General features: G+C 50.5%; 1 pseudogene; it reads right to left on the bottom strand.

Annotated features, from left to right (window-relative positions):
• Positions 1 to 4,032: 4,032 nt before the first annotated feature.
• Positions 4,033 to 4,996, bottom strand: LOC141936079 (olfactory receptor 14A16-like; annotated as a pseudogene).
• Between the last annotated feature and the right edge of the window lie 17,722 nt (positions 4,997 to 22,718).

Raw genomic sequence — 22,718 nt, 5'->3', positions numbered from 1 at the left:
TCTCTGAGGAGGAGTTTAAAATTAAGGGGGTCTGATCTGAACCTTGTGATGCAATTACACTCCTACATCTTCAGTCTCTGTGTAAATCATTCTAACTCGATTCTACCTCAATTTTCCTTTCTGTGTTTCTTCCATGTAGTAAGTAATAGAGTGAAACTTGCCATCAAATTTCATTAAGTCACACGGTTACAAATTCACATTAAAATCACTTTTTGCTAATACCTTTCCCCATGATACTTTAAGTGATCTAAGACACTCATCCGTGACACGAGGGGACAAAGACCTGGGTTCTGTTGGCACCTTCCATCCTTGCCAGTGCCCTTTGCCATCCCCACCGCAGGCTGTTCTACTCTGTCCCACTCCTGCCCCTCTCTCCCTGCAGGCTGGAGCACCCATCTCCCTTCCCCGCCTTGCTCCCACCCCACCATTTCCCGACCTTCACTGATGTTTCCCACTACCAAGGAAAGCTCTACCACCTCAGAAACCGCCCTCCCAGCAGGGAACCCAACCCAAAGGCCTTCCTGTGGCCTTTCACCTGACCAGAGAGCAGGAACCCCACCAGGATCTTCTAAACCACATGACCGCTGCTGGCCTTTCAGCTTCTCGGATGGACGTGACCAAGCCATGTGCCTGCTGCTGTCCCACATGTGCTCAGGTGGAATGGACATGACAGCCCATGTCCAAGCCCTTCTCCTGGGTAAGGCCTATGGGTACTTTGGCAGAGGCACTTTCCCAGCCGTGTACCTGCTCCTGGGCTGTCACCTCCAGAGACAGAACTGACCTCACGGTCCCCTTCACAGCCACACGCTTCCTACTGAATTGTGAGATTCTGAGACACAACTGACCTCATAATACCATACACATCCATCACCCTCCTTATGGCCGAGGACTTGACCAGATCAAAGTATGTTTGTTTCATCACATCCATCAAATATATTTCCTACTAATGATCTGAGTGGACAAACATTCTTCACAGGAACTTCTGGAGTTATGTTGACACATTTTATATCTCTTCTTCTGCCTTTTTTTAAATTGCCTTCTTCCTCAGCCTATTCTGTGGTCAAAAACCGTGTCAAGGGAAAGACTCTTTGAATCATAGAGTAACTCAGATGTGAAGAGAGCCCTGAACAACCTCTTGTCCGACTTTCAAGTTGAAGGCAGGGTGAACCAGGTGAGGCTCTTCAAGACCTCTGTCCAGCTTTGCATCACCCACAAAGGAGCTGAAAGTGCACTCCGACATATCATACAGGGGGATGGTAAAGATGTTCAATGTGTTGGCCCAGGTGCTGGTCACTGAGGGATGCCACTAGTGACCGGCTGCACTCAGGACTTTGTACCACTGATGACATTTGGGTTTGATCCCCCAGCCAACATCCCACCCACCCTAACATCCACTTCTTCAGCCCAGGTAGCACCAAGCTGGCTATAAGGAGTCCATGGAAGACCATGTCAAAGGCCATACAAAATTCCATGTGCACAACATGCCCTTCTTTCCCCTGCCCCTTCTGGTTCAGCAATCCCTTTCTTGTCCTTCAACTACCTGGAGACGGTTGCAGGAGAACATGTCCCACCTCCTTCCCAGGGATGGAGCTAGCTGATCAGCCTGTAATTCTCCCAATTCTCATTCCTGTGCTGACGCGGAAGTCTTGGACACAACTTAGACAATCAATGTGATCAAGTTGATGCCACTTTATTAAAGGCTACACAGCTGTTTATACACTATCACAAAGCTTCACACGCTGCTATCTTATTGATAATAGGCTAAAGCTACTTGTTCACGTGCCCTTCTGCCCTCTATGATTGGTCCCAGTGTGGTGTCCAAGCACTGCTCTCCCATTAGGTAGGCATCCTGTTTTCAACAGTCCAACTTCTTTATCTTTTGCCCAGGAATGTAGTTTCTAAAACAATCTCAGCCTTGCTTATGTCCTTGAACACAGCTGCAGCTTGTTGTTACAGTGAGGCCCCTTGGTCTGGATCGCTCATAACACGTTCGTTGTTCTCCAGCGCTTCCACATTCCTGCTCTTCTTGAAGATGGGTTTGACATCTGCCTTTTCCATGGACCCCAGAACCTCTCTGATTACTCTGTCACTTTTGAGGGCTCAGTCCAGAATCACAGGCGAGGCTGACATAACGAACAGGAGCACTTGCAATGAGCCTGTCCAAGGCAGCCCAGATGAGTCTCACTGGGAGAGTGGGGGTTGTTCCTGGAGTCACACACAGAAGTGTCAGGGCTCTGTCAGGTGTCCACATCTCAACTGGCCTCATGCGCTTATCTTATACACAGGGGTGTTCAGAAACACGAGTCCTTCCCTTGCACACACAGAGGCAGTGCATTGCAGCAGTCGTAGTGTCTTTCTGGCCTCCTGCTGCCACTGCCAGAGGCTGGGAGGCCCCTCATCCCTGTGGTGACCACCCTGCTCTGCACTCGTGTGAGATGCCCCACAGCATGAGGAATGGACACAGGGACACTGAGACCTCAGTTCAAGGAAACACCTCCCAGTGCTGCATTCAGGTGGTTTCCCAGGTAATGTTACCGTCAATGTGAAGTGACCTCATGACACTGTTTGTCCCACACACCTTCATGGCAACCCCAGGAATAGCTGATGGCATCTGTTCTCTTTCACTTCACACACATGATGTGCATGCTTACATCTCCTCCATACAATGAAGACGTGGGCTTCTGAGCTACTTATTTTATGTACCTCCGTGGAAGGAAAAAGGTCCTCCCCAGAGTGGGGTAAGAGGCCAGTGCTGCAAATGGTGTTTGGGAGGGGCTAGAGAGTGATGATTTCCCTAGCTCAGTGTAATGGTTTAACCCCAGCCGGCATCTGAGCCCCACACAGCCACTCACTCACTCCCCTGGCTCCAATGGGGGACAGAATTACAAGGGTAGAAGTGAGAAAACTCATGGGTTGAGATAAAGACAGTTTAATAGGTAAAGAAATGCCACACATGTAAGCAAAGGAAAACATGGAATTCATTCACTTCTTTCCATTTGCAGGCAGGACCTCAGCCATCTCCAGAACATCAGGGCTCCATCACATGTAACGGTGACTTGGGAAGACAAATGCTGTAACTCTGAACGTCCCCATGTTCATCGTTCTTCCCCCAACTTTATATAACTGAGCATGATGGCATAAGGTATAGAATATCCCTTTTGTCATTAGGGGTCAGCTGTCCCAGCTGAGTTCCCCTCCCAGCTCCTTGCACACCCCCACCCTGCTCACTGGTGGGTGGGGTGAGGAGCAGAAAAGGCCTTGACTCTGTGTAAGCCCTGCTCAGCAATAACGAAAACAGCCCTGCGTTATCAACACTGTTTTCAGCACAAATCCAAACCACAGCCCCATACCAGCTACTAGGAAGAAAATTAACTCTCTCCGAGCCAAACCAGCACAGGCAGCTTCCCCAGTGTGTCCAGTGAACACAGACACAGACCAGACCCTGGACCTTTAAGTCTCTCCCAGGAGGCCTGGCTGTGCGAGGACACTGCTGCGTGCTCCCACCCTGCAAATCACACTGTTCACCTGTTCACTGGTGTTTTCATCTGCAGGTTAATTCCTTGGGCATGTTCTTGAGATCAGGTTTGGAAGAAGACCTCAGCCTGTCCCTGCCTGCAGTCACAGAACTGCCACACAGCAGGAGTGTGATCAAGCTGCCAGAGCACTCAGGCCTTACACCAAACTGAAGGGACCAGAGAGTGTGCAAATGACGAAAGAACATCTCTGGAAGACCAAGTGCTCCCTGGCAGGGCTGCCATGCTGGGACTCTCTTCCCCTCCACCTCTGCACGCAGGAATTGTCCCTGCAGCTCCAGAAATGTCTTAGAGGAAAGATCTCAGAAGAAAAAAACATCACTGCAGACCCTTTCTTTTGTTAAAACACACAGAGATCATGGCTCCACATTTATGCAGCCACTCAGTCAGAAAAGAAAAGCAGACAGTGAAACAGAAAGGGGATGACATCATCATTACAAGTAAAATACCACCACCAACAACAGAAAAAGCTGAGAGGCTGGGCCTGTACACAGTTATATTATAATTGCTTTGAAGAAGATGAGGAGTTTATTGGTTCAGAATAACATCTAGTTATCAGTTTCCTCAGGGCATCCTTGATCTCCTGGTTCCTCATGCTGTAGATGAGGGGGTTCACTGCTGGAGGCACCACTGAGTACAGAAATGACAGCACCAGGTCCAGGGATGGGGTAGGAGATGGAGGGTGGTTTAAGGTAGGCAAATATGGACGTGCTGATAAAAAGGGAGACCACAGCCAGGTGAGGGAGGCACGTGGAAAAGGCTTTGTGCCGTCCCTGCTCAGAGGGGATCCTCAGCACGGCCCTGAAGATCTGCACATAGGACACCACAATGAAAACAAAACATCCAAAAACTAAACAGGCAGTAACCATGATAAGCCCAACTTCCCTGAGGTAGGAGTGTGAGCAGGAGAGCTTGAGGATCTGGGGGATTTCACAGAAAAACTGGTCCAGGGTGTTACCTTGGCAGAGTGGTAGTGAAAATGTGTTGGCCGTGTGCAGCACAGCCCAGAGAAACCCAGTGCCCCAGGCAGCTGCTGCCATGTGGACACAAGCTCTGCTGCCCAGGAGGGTCCCGTAGTGCAGGGGTTTGCAGATGGCAACGTAGCGGTCGTAGGACATGATGGTGAGGAGAGAAAACTCTGCTGAGATCAAGAAGGGAAAGAAAAAGACCTGGGCAGCACATCCCAAGTAGGAGATGTCCCTGTTGTCCCAGAGGGAGTTGTCCATGGCTTTGGGGAGAGTGGTGGAGATGGAGCCCAGGTCGAGGAGGGAGAGGTTGAGGAGGAAGAAGTACATGGGGTTGTGCAGGTGGTGGTCACAGGCGATGGCGGTGATGATGAGGCCGTTGCCCAGGAGGGCAGCCAGGTAGATGCCCAGGAAGAGCCAGAAGTGCAAGAGCTGCAGCTCCCGTGTGTCTGCGAATGCCAGGAGGAGGAACTCAGTGATGGAGCTGCCGTTGGACATCTGCTGCCTCTGGACATGGGGGACTGTACATGGAGGAAAAGCAGTGAGCAGTTAGGGTAGACTTCTCTGAACAAAACTTGCTCCACTTCTCACAGAACCCCACTAAACTCCTTTGCCTCTTTCAGGAGACCATTGGCAGGTTGTCGCAGATGAAAGTATTAACACTGTAATGATTTCACAGCTAAGTGAGCTGTATTAGTGACTAGCAGCACTTGATCATTAACCAATTTAAGGATTTACAAAGTCAATCAGTAAAATATGTTATAATTAAAATAGCGACTTAACTACAGATTCAAAGATGACAAGATTCACACTAACTTACCGTACGGTACCTTCAATCAATACATATATACATGCTCATTCACAAAGACAAGACATACAGACACTCAGACAGACAAAAATATTTGGATCCAGTGAAATAACTATGTACCCACACTCGTGGAAATAACTGTGTATACCTAAACACATCGGCAGGAAGAGACAATGAGTGGGTGAAAGAGAAGCCAGCTTCCAGTTAACATTTCCCTCTTGTCGAGTTTGGAGTAAATACTCACAGTGCATCGACATTCCTCAACGGGCGAGAATTGAGATTCGAGAGGGTTAACTTCGACCTGGTCTCCCGTCAGTTCTAACGGCAGACCATACCTCAAGGATTCTGGTACCTGAGAGGCATCCCAGCTCAGGGAAGATGCTGGTCACAGGCCCACTGCGATCCAGGAGAGCTCAGAGCGTCTCACTTGGGGTCCCTATTTATAGGGTCCAAGGTAACTGACTTTTCTCAGGTACTTTTTAGCTCCAGCCCAGCTCAAATAATGGCGCATTCTGGTATCTTCCACCACTTTGCACAAGAACTTGATGGGTGTGCAATTCTGTTATTGTTTTCCCTGGACCATGTCCCAGGTACAGGTGTACCAGGCTGTCAGGAGGTGGTGGACTGTTCCCAAGCGATAGGGAGAGCAGGAGCCAGGCTTGGCAAAGGGGCACTGAGTGGCCGAGCAAGGAGGGGAGTTGGAGTCACTACAAGTGCCGAGAGAAGGCGGGGAGGAATTGCACGACCACACGTGTCCACCTCATGAGCTCTCGTTGGTGCTGGCGGAGGGTACCCAAGGGAGCAGGGGTCTGTGCTGTGGGCTCTGGATGAATCAGTCCTATCCTACAACAGCAGGCAAATAGGAACACGGGTGATCTCAAATTAAATCCACTACTGATAGAAATGAGCTTTTCAGCATTGTTTCTCCCATTTCACCTAACATTAGAGCAGAGCTGTGGGGAATTGATTTTGTTTATTTTGTTCTAGTTGTCTCACCACAGCTGAGGAGCATTTCCTAAGGCAGAAACACTTGGCATTCCTGTTCCACTCCATATGAAACTTTGTTGGTGCTGGCAGGCAAAGGGACTGTCCCTTCGTGCAGTGTGGAGAGCTGCTCTGTCCATCAGCCCTGCTCTCAGCTGCCCTTTCCTTGCCTCTCTTTGAGCTGGAGGATGATCAAAGCCTGATGTTCACCTGAAATGAAACTGGAAACTTCTGACAGCGGAGGAATCCAGTTTCAAAGTGCAGATCCCCAAACCCCTCCCCAACATCTCACCCTACCTCAGGAGGATCTCAGCTCCCCCGTCCCAGGCAGGGACACACAGGGCTCATTGCAGCTGCCCACACACAGACGATGAGCCGCATTGCCATGGCCTTAGCACCGAGTTGTCTTCTCCATGGGGCACAGAGAGACCACGGGAGAGCTGTGCCTTCTGGAGGGCAGCCTGCAGCCCAGCGGGACCCCAGGGAAAGAGTCAAAGCCCTGAAGATGGGGTGTCCTTAAGTGAGGGTCAGCTCATTGCCAGTCCCACACACTGCCGTGCCCAGAGCCCCCAGGTAAGGTGGGGACCAAGGCAGCCAGGTCAGGAGGGGAAACACAGAGAAATGCCCCAAAACTCCTGTCAAGGGAGTAAGGAGTAAGGATAGGGACAGACAGAGAGGAACTCAGGGGTTTCTCCTCACTGCAGGTCAGGATGCCAAGAAGAAGACTCAGCTGGAAATCCCCCAACCCTGGGGGCAAAGGCTGTCTGGGTGGGAGAGGAGACCAGGGGGGAGCTCCCTGAGGGTCTTTGTGCTGCAGGGGATGACAGGGAGGTGCCCAAATCACCTTCCTATGGCATTTGTTTGAGAAGCTCCCTCTCCCTCCCTGCAAATGTCTCTGCTGCCTAGAGCTGCCACAGGCAGGACCTGTGCCTCTGTCAACACGTCTCCATCCTGTCAGTGCTTGCCACCCCCATCCCACCCGCTGTGTGCTCAGCTCTGCCCTGCAGAAATTTCTGGCAGCAGGGCCCTGCCCAAGGGCATATCTGTGTGTGCAGCAGTTCAGGAAAAATTCTGATAAGTGCTAACAAGAACTGGGGTCTTAGTACCTGCTCCAGAAAGAAGAAATAAATTCCACTCTCCCAGTGCCCACCAAGACAAGCAAGAGAAGAAAACTCAAAGTAAACACTCCTCTCCTTTTAGGTAGTCCAATCTTGACCCTCCTCTTGAAAAGTCCCCCAGAAATTCCCTAGGGGTGATGTGGAGCTGTGAGCAGCCCTGACCCACACAGCACCCTCTCCACAGCAGAAGGACCCTGCCCTGCCGGGGGTCTCTCCTTCCCCACACAGCTTCTCCCCACAGCGCCGTGGGCAGCTCCCTGGGCAGGCTGAGTGCTGACCCTGGCAGGCGGCAGAGTCCCTGCCCCAGCACACAGCCCCTGGGCTGCAGGGACCCTGCTCTCAAGGACAGCCCTGGGCACCCCTGGCTGCATCCGCGGCTGCACACTCCTGCAGCCGTCCCCGGGAGAAGGCAGCCGCCATGGCCTGTCCCTCTGACAGTGCAGCAGGGAAGCCCTGCTCTGGAGCACGGCCTCCTCCTCCAGACACCAGGGACATTCCTGGGGCTCTACCGGCTTCACCAGATCCCTCCACCACCTGCAGCTGCATTGCCCTGCACCCAGAGACTTACTTTGTCAGGGCTGTGAAGATTTCTCCTCCAGTGAGCTCTCAGCATCCTCCCACTACCATCTGCCTTTCCCCTCTCTGTGCCCGGCTCCTCTGCCCTTGGTGCCTGCAGGCAGTGCCCTCAGCCCTGCTGCACTTTGCAGGGGAGCTGCTCCTGGGCAGAGCTGTCTCTCTGCAGCGCTGACCACTTTCCCTCAGCTCCCTCCGTCCCAGGAGCCCGGCCCAGCTCTGCAGCACAGGACCAGCCCAAGGCATTTTAATGACCCTTCAGGTGGGTTTGATGATGTGTCTCTGAACATCAGACACTCAGAAGCTGCTGAAGAAACCTCTGAAGAAGTCAAAGTTAGATTCAAACTCCAAAGTTTCTTGTGGCTTTAATGGGTCCCACTGAGGGACACTGTTGACAAAGCCTCCCCAGGCTCCACTTAGAGCAGAAATGTGCAGGCAGTGATGGCAGGTAGGGAAAAGCAAAGCAAAGGTGGCTCTGATGCTGAGGAAACCTGCATGTGTTTCATGAAGCCAAAGGGCCAAGCCCTGACCCCATTAACCAAAGGGCCAAGCCATGACCCCCAGCCCCTGGGAAGGGAGATCCTGTCCCTCACCCATTGCTCAGGGCTCTTCCTGGGGCAGTGGGCGATGGAGATGTGCACCTGCCAGGCTCCTGAGTAGGGACAAGGGGGCAATGAGGCCCCAGTGCTGCAGGGGACTGTGCTTCCTCACAGGCATCGGTGGCAGAAAGAACAGTCATAGACACATGAATAGATTGCGTTTGTTGGGTGCTTTCACCTTTTCCACAACCCTCTGTCTTCTCCACCACAGGCTGTCCTACGGTACTGCATCACCTGTGCCTCTTTCCCTGCAGGTTGTACTCACCCACCCAGCTGTCCCACCTTTCTCTCACTCAAGCATCTTCCTTCCTTTACTGATATCTCACCATCTTCCCTGGCTCTTCCTTGAAATGTTGGGTTTTGGTTTTTGAAATCTTCCAAAAGCCTTGCACTGATCCAGACTCCTTCTGGGTGATCTGTTACACTGCAGCACTGCTCTTGGAGTGAATACTTTTTGTCCCTGTGTACAGCCTGGACTTCCCCAGATGCCCTTACTGGAGTTATTTCATTCTCATGCTGTTTTCCACTATGAAGAAAAACTCCACCATCTCTGAAACCTCTCTTCAAGCACTCTCAGGTTACTCCTATTCTGTCTGGAGTCTCCACACCAGTAAGCCCAGAGCATTCAGCCTCTCTATACTGGTCATGTGCTTGAGGCCTCCAAACACCATCTTGGGAGATGTCTGGGAACCCTCCAAGGTGTTTGCAGATGAAAACATAGTGGTCATAGTCCAGGAAGGAGAAACTGAGACTTTTTACCAGCGTCTGTAATGGCAGGACAAGGGGCAACAGTTTTAAACTGAAAGAGGGTAGATTTAGATTTGTTATAAGGAAGAAATGTTTTACAATGAGGGTGCTGAGACACTGAAACTGGTTGCCTGGAGAACTTCCAGGGAGGCGGCATCCACAATTTTACTGGGCAATGTGTTCCTGTGTCTTTCCACCCCCACAGTAAAGAATATCTTCCTTATAACTAATCTAAATTTCCCCCTTTCAGTTAAAAGCTTTTACCCCTCATCCCATCCCTACACTCCTTGATAAAGAGTCCCTCCCCATCTTTTCTCTAGGCCTCCTTTAAGTACTTGAAGGCCTCCAGAAGGTCTCCCTGGAGCCTTCTGTTCTCTGGGATGAACAATCCCAACTCCCTCAGCCTGTCCTCATAAGGGAGGTGTTCCAGCCCCCTGATTATCCTTGTGGCCTCTTCTGGACCTCTTTGAGAAGGTCCATGTCATTCTGACGCTGGGGGCCTCAGAGCTGGACACAGTGTAGAAGGTGGGGTCTCATGAGAATGGAGTAGAGGGACAGAATCTCCTCCCTCAACCTCCTGGCCACATTTCTCTTGATGCAGCCCAGGAAATGGTTGGCTTCTTGGGCTGCAAGTGCATGTTGCTGGCTCACAGTCAGTTTTCCATCTGCCAACACCTCCAAGTCATTCTCCCCAGGGCTCTCAAACCACTCTTTGCCCAGTCTCTGTTTGTGCTTAAGATTACCCTGATCCTTCTGCAGGACCTTGCACTTGGCCCTGTTGAACTTCATGAGATTTGCATAAGTCCAGCTCTCCATCCTGTCCAGGTCCCTCTGGATGGAACATCCCTTCCCTCAAGCGTGTCAACTGCACCACACAGCTCGGTGTCGTTGACAAACTTGCTGAGTGTGCACTCAATCCCACTGTCCACGTTACCAACAAAGACATTTAACAAAGCCGGTCCCAAAACTGACCCCTGAGGATGCCACTTGTCACCTGGACATTGAGCCACTGACCACAAGCCTTGGACTGTGACTGCCCAGTCAGTTCCTTATCTCTGAGTGGTCCATCAATCAAATCCATGTCTCTCCAATCTGGCGGTCTGGTACTGACAAGGCCATGGGGCTGGACCCAGAGGGGAAGTTGCCCTTTATGGGAGAGAGCAGCAGGAATGTGTGGAGCTCTGCCAGGGGATGGATGATGAGTCAGCTGAGAGCTGAAGGGTCATGGGCAACATTGTGGTAGGTGGATGTCTGCTACGGACCCCTGATGAGGAAGAGGAAATAGATGGACATTCTTGATTCAACTAGAAGAAGCCCTGGTCCTCATAGCAGACCTAAACTATCCCAAAATTTGGTGAAGGGGCAACATACCCAAGTGAAAGCCATCCAGAAGATTTTTGGATTTAATTGCCAACATCATACCAACAAGGGTGACTGAGGAGCCAGTGAGGGGAGGTGTCCTGCAGGAAATCAGACTTAGAAACAAGGAAGAGCTGGTCAGGGATGTAACAATCAGGGGTGGGAAAGTAGAGTTGAGGCTCCTGAGAGAAGGGAACAAGGCCAAGAGCAGGACTTCAGGAGAGTAGGCTCTGGCCTGATGAGGAACATGCCTGGAAGAATTCCATGTCACATGATGCTGAAGAATTTCCCAAATTAAGACACCAACTTAATCAAAAGAGAGGAAGATAGCAGGGCCCACAGACATAGGCTCTGCTTACAAAATAAAAAGCTGGAGTTAGATGTCAGACAAGTACAGGATTTAGAAATGGAATTACAGATTTTACAAAATGGGCTTGAGAAATCAGGAAGGCAGCTCAGTTTCTAGCAGAGCAGCATATAGTCACTAACACAAGTGACAATAAACGCAATGCATTCCCTGAAGTCTGGGAAGTCAAGAGTAAGTCTTGGTCAAGACCCTTAGGTTCTACTGGGAAGGCCCAGGTTCCTGTGGGTGACACCATGGATCCTGGTACCCTTGCCAGCAGATTCTTGGGGATGACCCACAGCTGAAGAGGCCATTGGGAACCCGAGAATCTTGGCCCTGTTATTAGCAGGCACAGGAACATCCATGAACACTCTTGGGTCATCTGGGGTAAACTCAGGCTGAATAACTGCAGAAAAAACAACGTCAAATGCCTGTGACAGAGCCCATCATCTTGACCCAATTTGGGAAAATGTCACCTTCCAACCAGGGAATAATTCAAGGCAGTCATGTGAACAGACCCATCAGTCAATCCACATATCAAGGGAAAGGAATATTTATTATGCTGTGGATGCGGAAGGCAATAAGCATTGGCTTGTGCCTCAGAATATTGAAGGAGAATCTCATCAAGATCCTCCATGAGCTGAGGCAAACACTCTGAGCAGAGTGAAGGACAGTGAGTGCTGGCCTAACACGAAGAAGGATGTAGACCTCTGGGGTAGGAGCTGTCTGTCTTGTGCCGTGACCAGTGCAGATTACACTGGAGTAAAAGCCCCAGCCCAGCACCAACAGAGTGGAGGCCCACGGCCACAACGGCAGATTGATTTGGTGGGAGCTCTGCCAGTGACAGCTTGAAACACCAAGTGCATCTTGGTAGCAGCAGATCCTTTTAGTGAACGGACAGAAGCCCCCTTGCAAAACCAACATGGTTGCCACCACTGCAGATCTCCTGTTGAACGCTGTTATTTCTTGCTGGGGTCTGCTCCACAGCACTGAGTCTGATCTCAGCACCAACTTTGTGGCAATAATTCTGCATGAGCACTGCAAAGCCTGAACGCGACACGTCCCACCCTGGCTCTGGCAACCCGTGGGGCAGGGGAGAGGGAAAGTCCAGTGAAGGGGCTGGGTTTGGCTCTTGACCGTGGGGTGCAGCAGCGATGAGGAGTCAAGGGAGTGGATGGGGAGAGACAGGGAAAGGCACCACAAATTGTGATGTTGATTGTGAGGCCACTCATGTTACAGTATCCTGATTGGCCAGCAGATGTCCCCAGTAATTTGGGGACAAGATGTTCATCATAAAATGACTCATCCCAGCTGAGACAGGAGAGGGACAGAGAAGAAGGGGAGAGGAAGGTCAAGGGGAGCTGGCTGGAATGGGGATGATTTTGAGGTCACTTCAACATACTTGGGGATGGGAGGGGGTGTGGCAGGTGGAAGAGGCCCACCTGGGGTCTGATTCTGGGGGCACCTCTGTTATTCTGACCTGAAAAACCACGAGAGACACAAGGTCTGGCAGGGTTCATGGCCACCATGCTAAAGGACAAGCCCTGAGATCGGTGAAAAATCTTTTCCTTATCTCCAGGTTGAACATCCCCTCTTTCACCCAACATTCACCTTCCATCTTCTGAACATGCACCATGGTGCAGAGCCTAGTTCTCTATTCTTTATGGCCTCCTCGGAGGTGCTGCCAGGCTGCACTGAGGTGCCCCTCAGCCCTCCCTTCTCCAGGTTGAACAAGCCCAGCTCCCTCAGTCTCTCCTCACAGGCAAAGCGTTCCAGGCGCGGCCTCTCTTGGGGGCCATTCACCAAACCCCCTCCAGCTTGCCAACATCATTCTTGTCCTGGGGGTCTGAAATCTGGACACAGTAACCTGGACAATGCCCTCTCTTGATCTCCTGGCCACACTCCCGGCCATCAAGCCGTGGGGGCAGCTGGCCTCCCTTGCTGCCAGGGCACACGGCTGCCTCCTGCCCAACCCACCAAGACCTTTCCCGCGGGGATTCTTCCAGCCAGGCAGGCCCCAGCCTGTGCCATTGACAGGGTGAGGTTGTCTTAAGGCCTCATGTACTTACTCTTCATGGTCAGAAGGTCTGGACCAGACATCTGCCCACCACAATTTTGCCCATGATTTTCTTTCCTCTCATGTTAACTCCTCAGCTCTCCGCTGACTCTCAAGACCTCACAGTTTCTCCAGGAGGTGTTTTGGTCACCTTACTGTTACAGTAGCTACTTGCAAACCCTCTGGGCTCTCTAGTGTCCAGTCTAGACTTAGGCTATCAAAAATACCAGGCTTCCTGGCCTCTTGTACTCACTGGTTGCTCCGGTTTGATATTCACTACTGGTTACACCCACCGACATACACACCAACGTGACATGCACAGACACCGGTTTTGCCAGTTGCTGGCCCCCCACAGAACAGTTGGAAGAGCAACTGTCGTCATTTACCTGGAGTTGTGCAAAACTTCGGACACTTGTCTCTAAATTAGAGAGAAATGGATTTGACAGATAAACCCCTTGGTGGAGAAGGAATTGGCTGCACAGTCTCACTCAAAGAGTTGAGATCAGTGGCTCAATTTTCAAAAGGAAAGTGGTGATGAGTGGCGTCCTCAGGGGTCGGTGTTGGTACCAGCGCTGTTTAACATCTTTGTTGGTGACACGAACAGTAGTGCACCTTCAGCAAATTCTCCAGCAACACCAAGATGTGTGGTGCGGTCACACGCTGAAGGCAAGGGATGTGTCATCCAGAGGGATCTGGACAGGCTTCAGAGGTGGGCCCATGCAATCCTCATTAAATTCAACATGGCCAAGTGCAAGTTCCTGCTCATGGTTCAGGCGAATCCCAAGCACAAATACAGGCTCGATGATAAGTGGATTGAGAGCAGCCCTGCGGAGAAGGACTTCAATGGAAAACTGACTGTGACTCAGCAATGTGCACTCATAGCCCAGAAAGCCAACCATGTCCTGGTCTGCATCAAGAGAAGTGTGGCCAGCAGGTCAAGGGAGGGGATTCTGTCCAGAGGAGGCCACGAAGATGATCAGGGTGCTGGAACACATCCCCTGTGACGACAGGCTGAGAGAGTTGGGGGTCTTCAGCCTGGAGAAGAGAAGGCTCTGGGGAGGCCTTATAACAGCCTTCTAGTACTTCAAGGGGGCCTACAGGAAAGCTGGGGAGGGACTCTTTATCAGGGAGTGGAGGGATAGGACAAGGGGCAAAGTTTTTAAACTGAAAGAGGGGAGATTAAGATTAGGTATTAGGAAGAAATCGTTCACTTTTTGTGTGGTCAGAAACTGGAACAGGTTGTCCAGTGAAGTGGTGGCTGCCCCTCCCGGGAAGGGTTCAAGGCCAGGTTGGATGGGGCTTTCAGCAACCTGGTCTAGGGGAAGGTGTCCCTGACCAATAATCTTTAAGGTCCCTTCCAATCCAAACCATTCCATGATTGAATGATTTTATGATTATTCTCGACTTCCCATGAGCAGACAATGTCCAGCCACCTCCTGGGAGGTAAGAATTCAGTACATGTAGTGGGTGCTTTGGAAGAATAATATCTTAATAATGAAGGTCAAGCCCTCCTCTCGGCACTCCTTTCTCTCAGCTGTTATTGCTGAGCATGATGCCATATGCTGTGGAATATGCCTTTGGTCAATTCAGGTCAGCTGTCCCATTTATGTCCCCTCACAGCCACTTGCCTACCCGGAGGGTACCAGCTCCTGGGGGGGTTGGAGAGACAGCCTTCCTGCAGTACGAACACTGCTGAGTAACAGCCAAACCACTGGAGTGTGATCAACACCGTTGGAGCCATGAGTATGAAGCAGAGCAGGATAGGGGCTGCTATGGGGGAAGCTCACTCCATCCCAGCCAGAGCCAGTACCATGGGGTTGAGGGGTCTCTTCTGACCTGTGGTACTCTGTGATTCAATGAATCTTTCCCTTGGAGAGCTCTTTGAAGCCAGGATAGACAGAGGAAGAAGAAAAAAGAGAGAAGCAGAAATAGAGATATGAAATACACCAGTATAAATACAGCAGTTCCTCAGAGGAATGTTTCTCTACTCCAAACCTTGGCAGGAAATCCATCAGATAAATCTGATGAAACAAGCTGACTTCTATCTGCTCAGGGACTGGGTGATGTTTGGGTACAGCATCATGTGGTCAGTTGTGTCTCAGAACTCCTAATCCAACAGGAAGCCAATGGCTGTGAAGGGGGCTGTGAGGTCACTTGTGCCTGTGGAGGTGATAGGCCACAACAGGACCATGGCTGAGAAAGGGACTGTGAGGTCACAGCTGGTAGGTCAGCCCCGGACTCAGGGCTGGGAGAGGTGCTTTTAAGCTCCCCTCTGCCAGCGCCTCTGCCAGGCCAGGAGAAGGCACCCGGCTGGCACATCGATTGTGTCATCCCCTCTGCCCAAGGGCCCAGGCTCACTCCAGGAAGAGGGCTGAGATTTGGGTTGTTGTGTCTCTTCTGCCTGAGAACATGACAGGAGAGCAGCAGGTACAAGGCCTGGTCATGTCTACCCGAGAAGCTGAAAGGCCAGCAGCCCTGGGAGTTCATGAGAGGTGACTTCTGTCTGGTAGGGTGGAAGGCCACGAGATGGCTGAGGGGTGGGGTTCCCTGCTTGAAGGGTTGTTTCCCAGAGGGTTGTAGGAAACAGCAGGAGACAAAAACATTGTCACACAGTGCAGCTTGGAAGGTGGAGACTGGGCATGAGGAGGAAGAAATGTCACTCCAAGGGTTGTGCTGTGGCACAAGAAGTCATCCAGCAGGCAGATGAGATCAGTCCATGTCTCTGTGATTCAAGGAACAGAGTGTGAGTGTGGCCAGACGTCAGTGAAGGTGTGGAAATGCCAGGGGCAGAGCAAGGTGAGGAAGCGAGGTGGGTGTCTACGGCCTGCAGGGAAACAGGAGCAGCTGTGGGACAGCGTAGGACAACCTGTGGTGGAGATGGCAAAGGGCGCTGGCAAGGCTGGGAGTCAGCAAGAGAACCCAAGTCTTTGTGCCCTTGGGTACAGCCATCGTCTCTGCCACCAAGGCCTATGAGGGGACATGTTGTCCTCAGGCACTTGGGGGGCCTCATTGCCTCCTTGCACACCCCTCCTAAGGCTGGGGACTGTCAAACCATTGTCCTTCACTCAGCATCACCCACCCCACATCCCACTGGCCCCAGAAGAGCCCTGAGCAATGTTGAAGGACACGATCTGCCTTCCCAGGGGCTGGGGGTCAGGGCTTCACCTTTCTGCTTCATCAAACAAACCCCAGCTTTTCTCAGCACCTGAGCTGCCTGCACTTCCCTTTGCCTACCTGCAATCATGGCCTCCAATTATCTGTCCTAACGAGACTTTGGGGAGGCTTTGCTGGTCATGGTCCTCAGTGGGACTCCATGATGCTTCAAGGTACTTCACGTTTTGCTTTTTATATCAAGCCTTGAGAGGTTCGAGTAATCTCCTCTCAGTACCTGAGGGTCAAATACACCAGGGGCTCATTAAAATAAAACAAGCCCTAAGGAGCCATGTGTCTTCCTGTACTTTTCTTCAAGTCTTCAAGACTTGTACAAATAATTGGAGCAGTTTCCTCGTGTAGTTATGGATGAGTATTTCAAAGAGCTTCAAATAAAATGAGGTTTTATTTTCAAGGGTGTATTTTGTTACTTTTCAGTGTAGAGAAGAGGTGATGTCAGCATTCTCCAATAGATACTGATGCAGGGTCTCTCCTAAGGACGTCTGGACGGGTGGAAAATCAGTTCCTTGAGGTCTGACATAGAATGCACAACCTTCCCCTGCACCTCCCCAAACCCAACATTTCTCTTATTGCCCTCCTGGAACTTCTCCTTGTTGGAGGTTACAGTCCCTCTGCACCAGCTCCCACCTGCTTTCCTTAGAGAACTGGCTGCACATGGACACAGATTCTTTTTCCTAATTGTGAACAAAGAAAAGTAAAGCAAGTTAAAGTTTCATGAGGAGTAAACTATTGGCTATTGAAAGCCAGGCAAACCTTGCTGGTTTCAAAGGAAGGAAGTGCATCTGTGAGAGATATCTGAATGAACAAAGAGTAAGGGGAGGATAAAAGCAGAGAATAATGGAAAGGGCTTTTGCCTAGACAGTCTGCAGCTGAAAAAGTGGCTTTAGAAATGGTCACTGTGTCTTGGACAGTTGGAAATACTTGAAAGAGCAGAGAAATGAGGTATGTGGTATAACAGTTCTCTTGGGTGACATTTGTAGGCTCCTAAAGAGAGGAATGTGTCCAAACGCAGTCAGCATGGACTTCCCAAGGGTAAATCATGCCTCAGCAACCTGATTGACTTCTTGATGAAGTAACTGCTTCTTTGCATGAAGGGAGAACAGTGGATGTCATGTACCTCCACATCAGGAAGACTTTGGACGTGGACTTCCTCAGTATTCTTATACCCAAGTTAGGCCATTACAGTCTGGATGGGTTGGCAAAGAGATGAGTAAAAGGCCAGTTGGATGATGAGGCTCATACAGCAGTGGTGAAGGGGTCACACCCTACCTGGAGGCCAGTGGGACATACTGGGGCATGGCACAGGGGACTCCCCTGGGAACTGGGCAGTTTAACACTATTATTTCATATTCAGACAATCCTAGACTCATAGACCAGCCCAGGTTGGAAGGCACCTCAACAGGTCATCTGGTCCAACCTTTTGTGTGAAAGGGAGCCTACATGAGATTATCTAGCACCTGTGCAACTGCTTCTTGAAAACCTTCAGTGATGGGGACACCACCACATCCCTTGGGGAGTTTCTTCCAGTGAGTGACTGTTCTCACTCCTTTGGACTATCTCCAGTCTGTCCACGTCTTTCATTAATCGTGGGGACCAGAACTGGACACAGTACTCCAGGTGGAGCCTGACAAGCGCTGAGCAGAGTGGGATGATCCAGTTCCTGTCTCTGCTAGTAACGCCCCTGCGGATGCAGCCCAGGAGCCTGTTTGCCGTTGTTGCTGCAACGGTGCACTGCTGGCTCATCTTCAGCTTGGTGTCCCCCAGGAACAGGCCCCTTTCAGCAAGGCTGCTCCCAGCCACACAGATCCTGGCCTGTGCTGGGCTCTTTGGTTATTCCCACCCAGGGGCAGGACTTTGCCAAACCTCAGGCTAAACCCCTTTGTTAAACTTCATCCTGTTCTTGCTGGCCCATTCTTCCAGCCTGTCCAGGTCTCTCTCTGAGGCGGCTCCGCCTTCTGATGTGTCCACCTCACCACCCTCTGTGGTGTTGTCAGCAGATATTGTGAGGGTGATTTCAACCCCATCACCCAGATAATTTGGAAAGATATTAAACAGTGTGGGGCCCAGTGTCATTTCCTGGGGGATCCAACTTTTTACAGCTTCCAGCCTGAATAAAAAGCATTGATCACCACCCTCTGAGTGCAGCCTATTAGCCAATTTCCTACCTGTCTCACAGAGCACCCGTCCAGTCTGTATCTTGCCCAATTGTTCAGGAGAAATCTGTAGGAAACAGCCTTTGATCAAGTCCAGGTAAACAACATCCACTGCTCTCCTCATGCTGACAGAAGGTTTATATTGTTGAAGAAGGCGATCAGGTTAGATTGGCATGATTTGCCCTTCAGAAATCTGTGCTGGATTTTCCCAATCAACTCCTCCATTTGATTTGTGATAGCTGAAAGTTTCCTCGGCTCAACGCCCAAGGGAGTCCTCATAGCTCCTTCTCCCCACGGTCGTGTTTCTTCAGAAGCTCCCCCATCATCCAACCCCTGCCCAGACCCAGCTGTGTCCCATGCTGGTCTTTGCAGACAGCCTTTCTCCAGGGTCTGCTGGGGTCTGGGCCAGGAGAAAGGCCAGGCAGGGCTGGATGTTCCCCCCATCCAGGCACTGAGAGCAGCAGGAGGATGGAGGATGGCAAAAGACTCCCCCATAACCCTGGGGTGAGCAGCCAGTGCTGGAAATGGCCAATGAGAGAGGCTGGGGGGTGATGAAGGCCCTGGGCCACCTTCCTGGTCTGTCCATGCCACCAAGGGCACAGACCAGCCTCTTCTCTCCTGCACCTGCATGTCTTTGATCCACAAGCCCTGGCTCTGCACCACAAATGCCTTGGTGTGAGTCCTCAACCTGTGTGGTCACACAGTGTGAGTTATATGTTGATGGTTTTCTATCCCCAGTAATTTCCAGCCCAGACCAGCTCCCTCCAAGCTTTCCCACCTCTCTCCTCCTCTCTCCCCAGGACAGCCCAGTCTGGGCTGGTCCCAAGGCAGCGCCCACTGCAGGGTGCTCTGGGCACTCACCCCACAGCCTCAGTCCCTCTGAAGGGCACAGCAGCTCCTCGGGGGCAGAGAGGGGTCAACCCCAGAGATGGGAGGCACCCATGGCACAAGGAGAAGGAGGTCAGGGATACCCTATATCCCCTGGTCTTCTCTCCAGCAGATCCTGAGGGATCTGCAGCCACTCGGTGCCATCCCCTCTTCCCAGACCAGCAGAAGAGCACTGAACTGGTGCAGCCAGAAAGTGTTTTTGTTCCCTGTTTACTCCTGCCCTGGTAAGGATGGATGCAAGAGGAAGAATCTGTGGGTGCATTTATTTTGCATAAAGATACAGAGTGCCTGGCTCCTCCTTTAGACAATGTCCCTGGGTCTGACAAGATGGGTGGATACTGATGTATGAGTGAAAGACTAATGGAATTTCTTTGTAGAACACATAATCACAGATGGAAAAAAAAAAAAAATTGTATAAAGAATGAAAGACATGCTTAGGTTGTCATACAGTGAGAGTAATTTGTTGAAGTGCTAAGCCTTGGGCAACAGGCCCAAGCCAAAGTTGACCTATGGATGAATCCTGTATATTTTATAACTGATAACCATTGTTCTATAGGTATTGTACTAAGTTACAACAACCTACTTATGCTGAGGTAAAAAGTGCTAAAGTGTTGAAATACTGAAGCCTGAAAAACAGGCCCCAATCTGAAGCTGCTAACTTAGTATGTAATCATTAACAAAGTATGTAAGCCCACTAGTGAAAGATGCAGCTTAGACAGAATATAATCAGTAGTGAGGATGAAATGCTGAGACAATGTATCCAACTTTCCTTTCCCAGCCTTGTTCAAGGCTGAGAACCCAAGTATTTGGCCTTGTTAGAAACTCCCTTGGTCTCCCCCCCTGAGCCCTGGCCAGGCTTTGGGTGGAATCCAACAGGAGAATGAAACCAGAAACTTCCCGCTCAAAACAAAGGTGCCAGCTATTCTGGCTTGCTAATTTTGGGGTATATAAGGCTGGACCCGCTTACAGCGACTGTGGAAGCCTCACCTACGGGTAGACGCACCGCGCAGGATTTCCCACTTGCCGGGACAGGCTCAACAAATCCTCGCTGTAACTGGGGCTCCCCAGCTGCGGATCTGGATGATGGTAACGGGTGCAAGTGCTGATGTATCTTGTTTAATCACTATTCTCTCTCTCATGTAGTAATGATTTGATGCATTACCCTGTATTTTCCTATTTGTTGCTTTAGGTGCACTATTCTGCCTTTTCTTACTGCATATTTTCTGTATTACTCTGTTACATTATTTAGTTCTCAATAGTAAAATATGCATACTCTTTTCACTCTTTTCACTCCTTAATCAGCAAAACACTACAACAGGGTGTAGCTGCAGCTTTCAGCCGATTGACACCAACTCCACCTGCTGTACTTGGAAATCAAGTTGCACATGGACACAGAGGATATTTAATTGCCAGAAAGCTAAATGAAAGGAGGTATGGTTCAATCAAAAATAAAATACACTCCTCTGCTGTATATTAAGTCCACCCTACCTCCTCCAAAGGCCACTTTCCACAGTGGGGAAGGGCTTAGAGCAGAAGAAAATATATTTTTTGTCAAGCAGAGACCCCAAGGACCCCCAAAGCACCCCCTGCCCCAGACTCTGTCCATATTCACTCACAGACACTCACACCCTGAAGTCACGAGCTCCCTCGAGCTTCCCATCTGCATCCCATCCCTTCCCATTCCCATCTGCAAACCCACCTGTTAAACAGGACTGGACTCAGGATTGGCTCCTGCGCTTCACCACTGGTGCCCTGCTCCCAAGGGGACTTTGTGCTCTTGGCCATGGCCTTCTGGATCCGGCCATTCACCCTGTTTCCAGTCCACCTCACTCACGCCTATCAGGGTGTGACGGGATGCAGCGTGAAAAGAATTGTTAATACGGAGGTGAAACACCTTCCCTGCTCTGCCCTCATCCACCAGCCGAGGCATCTCATTGCTGTGGTGGGTTAACCGTGGCTAACCACCAAACTGCCACCCAGCTGCTGGCTCACTGCCTCTCCCACCCCAGTGGGATGGGGGAGAAAATAGGAAGAATGGGGATGAGAAAGCTGCTGGGTGGGGACAAGGACAGGGAGAGCACTTCCCAGTTCGCATTGTGGGCAAGACTTGACTTGAATGAAAACACCTTAATTTATTGTCAGTTAAAACAGAGATTTAATTATTAATTCAGATAATGGGGGAAAAAGACAAACATTAAAACAACACCTTTCCTCCTCCCTGTCCCAGGTTCAGCTTCACTGCTTCACTCCAGGCTCCTGTCCCCCATCCTGAGCAGCGCAGGGGTGTTTGGGATTGGGGGTCACAGCCAGTACATAACAGTTTTTCTCTGCTCTGGCACTAATCCTCCATGGGCTGCAGGGAAGATCTGCTCCACCATGGAGAGCCTCCTCCTCTTTCTCTAACCTTGCTGTTCCCTCCATGGTTTCTCAGTGTGTTTGTTCCCACCACCTCTACCTGTCTGGTGTTTTCTGTTGTTTCCTGAAGTGCTAAGGCTTGGACAACAGGCCCAAGCCTGAGTTGACCTATAGATGAATCCTGTATATTTTATAACTGATAACCATTGTGCTAGTAGGTGTTGTACTAAGTTACAACAACCCACTTATGCTGGTGTAAAAAGTGCTAAAGTATTGAAATACTGCAGCCTGAACAACAGGCCCCAAGCTGAAGCTGCTAACTTAGCATGTAGTCATTAGTAAAATATGTAAACTCGCTAGTGAAAGACAAAATATAATCAGTAGAGAGGAGAGAATGTATCCGACCTTCCTTTCACAGCCTTCTTCAAGGCTGAGAACCCAAGTATTTGGCCTTGTTAGAAACTCCCTTGGTCTCCCCCCCTGAGCCCTGGCCAGGCTTTGGGTGGAATCCAACAGGAGAATGAAACCAGAAACTTTCCGCTCAAAACAAAGGTGCCAGCTGTTCTGGCTTGTCGATCTCTGGTATATAAGGCTGGGCCCGTTCACAGCGACTTTGGATGCCTCACCTACGGGTGGACGCACCGCGTAGGATTTCCCACTTGCCGGGACAGGCTCTCCAAATCCTCGCTGTAACCGGGGCTGCCCAGCGACTGCGGGTCTGGATGATGATGATTATATATGCAAGTGGTGATGTATTTCTCTTAATTACTATTCTGTCTCTCTCTCGTGTAATAATGATTTGATGCATTACTCTGTTGCTTTAAGTGCACTATTCTGCTTCTTCTTACTGTATGTTCTCTGTATTACGCTGTTACATTACTTGGTTATCACTAGTAAAGTACGCCTACTCCTTTCACTCTGGTGTCCGAGTTTAATTGCTATCCTTAATCAGCAAAACAATACTTCCTGTATGTCTGACCAGGGTCACGGTATTAGGTTAGTTAGGGTATGTTCATAAGGCTGGTGGGATTCTATAGATTTATGTAGTTTCTCTTTTTTTTTT

Source organism: Strix uralensis, chromosome 31 (genome assembly GCF_047716275.1).
Source record: "Strix uralensis isolate ZFMK-TIS-50842 chromosome 31, bStrUra1, whole genome shotgun sequence".
Taxonomy (NCBI): Eukaryota; Metazoa; Chordata; class Aves; order Strigiformes; family Strigidae; genus Strix; species Strix uralensis.
Note: the sequence above shows the minus strand (reverse complement) of the source record. Positions and strands in the feature narration are given on the sequence as shown.